A 7661-nucleotide genomic window follows, 5' to 3' on the forward strand; every position below is an offset into this window, starting at 1 on the left:
AGGAATGATGAAAAGAGCAAGTAAGGGTTTTTTGAGGATAGGAGAGACACGGGCATGTTTGTAGGCAGTAGGAAATGAGTCAGTAATGAGGAAGAGATTGAAGGTAAGTGAGAGTGGGGAAGGACAGAGGGGGTGCCCTCTGACCAGAAGGCACAGAGCAAGCAGTCGCTCCTACAGCCCCCTTCAGAGAGGGCTCAGAAATCTCACACTAGGATTTCCATTTCCTGCCAGCTGCTTGGCTTGGTTTCAGCTCTGCAAACATCATGTCCCTGTGCCAAGTGTCCTCCGTCCCACCGTTCAGATTCCTAGTGTACTTTTTGTGTAATATCTTTCCCCATTAGACTATAAGCTCTTTGAGGGCAGGAAGAGTCTCCTTTTTCTTATTTGTAAGGCATAGCACTTAGTTTGGAGTGTGGTTGTTACACAGGTAACATTGACTAAGCCAACTGCTGGGTAGGAAAAGACACTAGAACAGGTTTACTCTTGATCCGAATAGACAGGAAGATGGGAACAGAGTCATAATAAGGGGTTAAATAAGCTAGCTTACTTTATTCTAGGTTAGTCTTACCAAAAGGGAGCTGCTGATAATGGGAGCACCAATTCCTACAGCTTCCCCTAATCACCCTTCTGGCAGGGGCAGGCAAGGGAGGAGGAGGGTAACTACCCCAAGATCTCCGTGGGGTCAGTGGAGACAGACAAAGCATTCCTGCTTGTGCACTCTCCTAAATTCCCTCAAGCCTCAATGGGGGCTGACTGAAGCAGACACAGATTCCCCCCAAGGGGTTTGGGGGAGGCTGATCAAGGCAGGTACATGCATTCCTCTGCATTGGCACTTATTGACCAGTGCGCCCAGTTGCTTTATAGGGCAATTTAAAGATAAAGAAGGCACCTTGTCAGCAACAGCCTCATAGGTTAACTTTAGCAATATCATCATTCAGTACACACATGGTAAAAATATCACATTATGTCACCCCCATATCTCACTGCACAGTCACAGTGGTGGAGATGTTTTCAACCATGATTGAGAACTCATATCTAACACCTGGGAACTAGAGACTGTTATGACCAGGGATCCTGGGAACTAAGCCTGAAACAGAATAACAAAATCCTTCTTACTTACACAGGCACAGAGTAAGCGCTTAATAAATCTTTATAAACTATTGATTATTGTGCTCTCTCTGATCCTCCCCTGTCAAACTCCAAAGTTGAGTTACACACACCAACCACAGCTTTCATTCCTTTTTGTGAGCTGTAGATAGGGCTTAAAGAAATCACAAAACCACCGTTGATTGGTTTCGCTACTAATTTATTTATCAATGGGGCCTGAAGTACAATAGGGCAAACAATTCATCCCTCCCCAAGGGATTTATTTTCCTACTGTCCGCAGTGACTGGTCTATATTCTTGTCTCTCAAGTCTCTCATAAGCACCCCTGCCCCAACCACTTCCCTGAAGACTTCACTTCGTACTTAACAAGGAAAAAAAAAAAAACCATTAGCCACAAGCTCCCCCCATCTCCCCACTTCCTCATATCACAACACTCAGACATACCGGCTCATCTTTACCTACCTCACATGGTCGAAAGGAAAGCCCACAATATGTACTCTTGATCCTACCTTTCCTTTTTTGGCAACTGTCTGCACATGCCCCCTCTATTATACCCATTTTCACTAATCTTCAATCACTACTTCTCTGATGGCTCATTCCCTGACGCCAACAACACATCAGGTTTCCTCCTTCCTTAAAACCCCTCACTCAGTTGATCCATCACCACTAGATATCACCCCCTATCTCTGCTCCACTAATGAATAAACCTGAGAAAGTCATCCACAAGAGGTTTCTGAAGGTCTTTTCCTCTCCTCTTCTTAACTCTGCACACTGGCTTCCAACCCCCTCACTATACTGAAAGTGTCCCCTCCAAAAAGACCAATTGTTTCTTAACTTTCAAATCTATGCCTTTAAAAAAAAGTCCTCGTCCTTCCTGAACTCTAGGCTGTCTATGACCTTATCACCTTCTCCCTTCTACATCACCTTTATTCTCTCTCATTTGCCAGTTACATGTTACACCACGTACAACCACTAACTGCCGGTGTCTCCCATGACTCGGTCCTGGGATCTCCTCTCTTTTCCTCCATAGGATCTCACGTGGTGATCCTTTCAGTTCCCATGGCCTTTAACTAGATGACTTCACTTTAAACAGCTGATTTCCAAATTTGTACATGCAGCCCTCTAACTCTAAGCTATAGTTACACATCTCTGACTGCAGAGATATTGCAGCAACTATATCAGGAGGTGACTAAGTGGCATATTGGGCTTGGAGTAAGGTAGGCCTGAGTTCAAATCCACCTCAGGGATGTAACTAGCTCTGTGAATCTCAGTTTCCTCTATGACAAAATGGAAATAAAAATAGCACCTACCTGCCAGAATTATGAGGATATTTGTAAAGCCACAGGCTAAGTATTTGCTTCCTTCCACTCAGAAAGGTTTCATTTTTTTGTTTTAAATTCAGTGATTTAAAAATGGATATGACTCCAAAGAAACATAAATGTTGCTGCTCTCAAGAATCAATGACTAAGAGATATTGTAGTAACCACTGGTGTGGGCACGTCAAGAGTTACACAAGGCCACACCGAAACAGTTCAGTCTGTAACCAAACACCAAGTGTGGTTAAGAAAAATTCATCTTCAGACAACAAGCCAATACGTACTGAGGAAGTTGTTAACCAGTGGCTCTACAGCATGGCAGAAGCATTTTACAGTTGGAAGAACAGCACAGAAATTGGAAAAAAAAATCTTGCTAATTCTTCCTATGAAGTAAAAAATGTTTGTCACAGGAAAGACTACAAAGACTAAAGTTTTGAAAATAGAAAAAGGGTCAATTTATTGGTGAGACAAACTTTCTTTCATTCAAGGCTATACTAAAATTATTGTTAAAAGTCCAGGAGAGGTTGAGAGATTTGGCATGTTCATGAGACCATAAAATAAACACACACACACATGCATGCACACATACATGTTTGGGGGATTCTTTATTTGCATTAGGCATCTTGTCTCTATTTAAAAAATGATTAACACTGATAACATTGATGTCCTGAGAATTTTTCAAGAATTTTAAGAATTTCCAAATTAAGACAAAATATCCCAACACAACATTGCACCATGCCATACATTACAAAAGCTTAAAGAATTTATCTACTAGATGGAAATAAGCGTTCTTCAATGGCCCTGGAACCCGCCTGACTTAACTTCTTTTAAAAACCTATGAAATATAATGAAGGCCAGCCTTGGAAAAATAGAATGTCAAAGATAGTCTTAATATCCAGAATGTGTCTAAATGTTGTGAATTTAGTCCCAAACTATGGAAGATAAGTGACTATAGCAGAATATAACATATATTTAAAGGTAAAAGTTTAAGGCTAAATGTATGTCAGTAAATTTTACTGTTTTATCTTGTCAATTTGTATGCAATTGTGTTTATTAAATAATGTTTGACCACATATTTAAAAAATAATCATTGCTTTGAATGGTACAACTATATTCCTCAAAGAAAACCTGTTAAATTGACCGGGGGAAAGGATATGCATCTCCTGTCTATTCCACTTAGAAATGTATCTGAAGAACAACTTGGTATATCTGCCTTAGCTAGATGCCTGTGTTCATTTACTACACCAAAACTGCCAGGCCTACGTCCAGTCAGCAGCATCCATGTGATAACTTTCGCATAAACTGTCCTATGGGATTTTGGAAGGAAAGAGACCTTACAGATCACATCTTGTCAAAAACTCTCATTTAGAAGATGAGGAAGCTAAGGTCTACAAAGATGACAAGAACCACAATGAGTAGTAGGAGGGCTGAGATGAGACTCCTCATCTTCTGACTGGACATCCAGTGCAATGTCCATTAAACTACAAGCATTTTCTCCTCTTTAGCAAATCATTCCCCTTCCCATAAATCACATTTTTAAGTGTTTGTGGAAAGTTTATGATGCGGAAATTATGTTCTTCACATGATACCAAAAAGTAATACAGAAATGGTTCTGGCTTTTCAAGGTGCTTGAAGTAGAGCTGGGGAAGGGGGACAAGCATTTTATCAAGTACCTTCCACATGCTAGCACTGGGCTAAATGCTTCCTTCACAAATATTATTTCCTTTGATCTTCACAAAAACACTTGGTGGTCAGTGCTGTCAATATCCCCTTCCACATCTGAGGAAATGGAGGCACACAGCTAGCACGTGCCGGTTTGCTCTGGACCTCCGATTCTGGCTCCAGCCCTCTGCTGCGAGGTGGGGCTGATGAACTGAGACGACTGCTGATGGCCAAATAACAATAAAGTATTTAGTATCGCATATGATAATGGAGGAGCCATCAAAAATCAATACAGTAAGCCCATGCTGGCCCATGCCCAATCACTCTGCTGCTCCAAGTCCTGATGGTCAAGTCTTCAACGTCCATTTAAAGGATACCTTATTCTTTAACAGCTGCTAACTTGGTCAGGCAGCCGTCTCTGGGAATCACAGTCATAACTAAATACAATCCTGGAGGGAGAGTGGCCCACAAAACAACAAAGGTGCCAAGTCATGGCCTCCTAATCTGCATCTGGCTCTTTTCTATCTTCAAAGCTTCATCCATTTTCTTACTCTCATGAATTCAAAATATATGATCGAGAGTTCACTACATTGGAATGAATATACAGAGCAGATAATGCTTCATGCTGGCTTCTGTGAGACTTCATGAAGAAGGTGAGATTAGGAGAATCTGAAGACAGAACTCATACCCTTCTAGGTAAGTAAAGCTTTAAGTTAAAGCTTCTTTCTTTCCAAAGCTTTCTTTCTTCTCCACTTACCATCTCTAAGAAATTTTTCCAGAGCAATCTCACATTTCAATTATTTTTGGCCCATATTTGTTCAACTACACTTAAATTCAATTCAACCAGCATTTATTAACTACCTATTACGTGCTAGGCACTATTCCAGGCACAGGAAGGACAAAAACACAAATGAACCAGCCCCTGCCCTCAAAGAGTTTAGCTTCTACTTCAGGGAAACAATACGTTTTAGTTAATTATTAGTAAATAAGCAAATACAAGCAAATGCAAAATAAATTCAAAGTAACTTCCATGAGTGGGTGAAGGAAGAGTACTAAAAACTGAGGAAATGTGGAAAGACCTTTTTCGAGGAGGTAACATTTAGGCGGAAAGATGGAAAACCAGCTGGAAGTAGCAAGAGGCAGAGGTGAAAAAGGAGAGCATGATTGAGAGGTACGATGCTCAGGCCTGTTTCAGGGCAGGGAACTGGGAACTGAAGTATTAGGAGGAACAACAGCCCGGTGTGCCAGTAACACAAAAAGGATACGAGGAAAAATAATGTATTCAGCCTGGGAGGGCAGACTGGAGCCAGATGGTGAGGGCTGTAAATGCCAGAGGAATCTGACTGCTCTTCTATCACCTAGGCTCAAAGTCAATCAATCCATCAATCAACAGTTATTAAACACCTACTATTTGCTGTCATTGTGCTAAGCATTAGGGATGCTTATAAGAAAAAGACACTGGGGTGGCCAGGTAGCACAGCGAGTAAGAGCACCGGCTCCAGTGTTGAGAAGACCTGGAGATCGAATCCCGGGCTCAGACACTTAGCACCCACCCAGAAACACCTGGCCGTGTAACCTTGAGCAAGTTACTTAACCCCAATTGCTTTTAAAAAAAAAAAAAAGAAAGAAAAAGACACTCCCTGTCCTCATGCAGCTTACGATCTAGCGGTGGAAGAAGACAATACACACAAAAAAGTCAAAGGCAGGGCAGGGGGAAACAGAAGGTACCTGCACAGGAGTGTGCGCAGAAGGTGGCGAGGGAAGAGATGGATGGCCACAATGGCCTCTTTGAATGAAGGTTTTGGGAAGAGCTCTTTACTCCCACCTCCAATCAGAGGTCCTGAAGAAAAAAGAGTCATGTTTTCTTCTAACAAAATTCAGAAGAGTATTTTACAAGTTAAATGATCTCTACTGACCAATTTTCTTATACAGTTTAGTAATATGGGAAGATAAAGTATAGGCAGGGTAATATAGGTCAAAGCATTTGTCAATATATGTAAAAAGATATAACAACAAATATGTAATGTGAGAAAAGTTCTCTGTAAACTTTAAAAGAGATGTGAGCTATTCTAGCTGCATGAAAACAGCGAAGGTTTTCACTGCTTTGTCTTTGTATATCCTCAATTCCCTGCACATATAAGGCACTTAATAAATGCTTGTTGAATTATCACATCAAGGATAATTTCTAAGGAAAATATTTTAAGCAATTTGTAATATTATAAAAAATTGGCACTTATGAGACTTTTTAAAAAATCCTTTAAAAACCACAATAACAACCCACAGAACTATTTAACCTGAAGGCTTAGTATATATCTTGATAACCTGTATGAAAGAGTAATTTTATAGATAATAGTAAGTAGTTTTCTCTTCTTGAACAACACTAGATGAAACAGACTGAAATCAAGATACCAAGATAGCTAAAGAAATAGTTTCTCCATTTAAAAACAAATATTCCGTTTAGCAGAACTCTATGCCCAGGAATACATGGTTTATGGGGGCAATACTGGAAATCCTCACATGACCACTGCAATTCCCCAATAATGATATGAGCCCAAACCAACAAATGTTTATTAGGTGCCTACTATATGAAAGACACTGTACAAGATGTTGGAGACATAAAGACAAATAGAGAACAACCTCCACCACCCATATTTACAGGAAACTTTAAACTTAAAAAATAATTTCCTGGACAAGCAACGCCATGAAGCAGGTGGTACACACATTATTTCCCCCATTTCACAGACAAGGACACTGAGGTACTGAACACAAATCTAATAAGTATCTAAGTTGGGATTTGAATCCAGTTCTAAAGGCCAGTGGTTCTTTCCTCTGTAGCAAGCTCTCTATCGTTTTGGTATAGTCGGAGTTCGGCTGCCCGTTCATTTGAAAGTCTTAATGGTGGTCTGGGGCCAGAGTGACAGTGAACACATTTCCCAGACAGTTCTAGCCTGACCTTGGAACTACAGGCTGTAATTAGACTGGACTGCTTTACAACAATTCTTATTCTGCTAAAATTTTATATGTCAATGTGTTAATAAAAGGTGCCATTTTCAGAAAAGGAAACAAAATCAACACCCAAATTAATAAGAAGCAATCTTGTCCCAAACCTCTGATGATCCAGTCTCAAAACAATTTAAACAATTGATCTGGTTATTTTAATTGAAACATGGGATCATGGGGAAAGGGGAAATCTCTATGGAAAGAAGAGCACAATAGGCTTTACAACTTAAAATTAACACCTTTAATTGCATTCTAACAGTAACAAATAGCTATTACAGCTGGAAGAATTCATGTGGAAGAGGACAACCTATAGTTCCCTGCGTCCTCAGCATTTCTGTTATGTACTGAACGTCGATAATTTACCATGCTCTCCACGGAACTGAAATGAAGCCATTGTCTTAGCAGCTTGCTCCTCTTAGAGGAAGTCCTACTTATAAACCTCGTCATGGCACGGAGGGGGACTGATGCTGTAGGAGATACACCAAGTTGGAAAGGCTTCATGAAGAAGCTCAGGGACTGTTGTCAGAGACCAGAGCCTAGCTACAAGGAGGGAGGGGGAGAGGGAGAGGGAGAGGGA

At 40.7% G+C, this 7661-nt stretch overlaps 1 protein-coding gene across 13 annotated transcripts in view; it reads right to left on the minus strand.

Moving 5' to 3' along the window:
* Window positions 1–7661, minus strand: part of TBC1D5 (TBC1 domain family member 5) — a 630316-nt gene that overhangs the window by 419861 nt on the left and 202794 nt on the right. For 2 of the 13 annotated variants that reach the window (XM_069088444.1, XM_069088440.1), the window contains exon 4: window positions 4096–4307. The exons of the other annotated variants lie outside the window; for them this stretch is intronic. The gene's annotated coding sequence lies outside the window, so the exon portion shown is untranslated. The remainder of the gene's footprint in view (window positions 1–4095; window positions 4308–7661) is intronic. 13 annotated transcript variants of the gene reach the window in all.

This window comes from Petaurus breviceps, unplaced genomic scaffold (genome assembly GCF_028583685.1).
Source record: "Petaurus breviceps papuanus isolate PSGF00001 unplaced genomic scaffold, PetGlider_PUasm1.0 185, whole genome shotgun sequence".
In the NCBI taxonomy this organism is placed as follows: domain Eukaryota; kingdom Metazoa; phylum Chordata; class Mammalia; order Diprotodontia; family Petauridae; genus Petaurus; species Petaurus breviceps.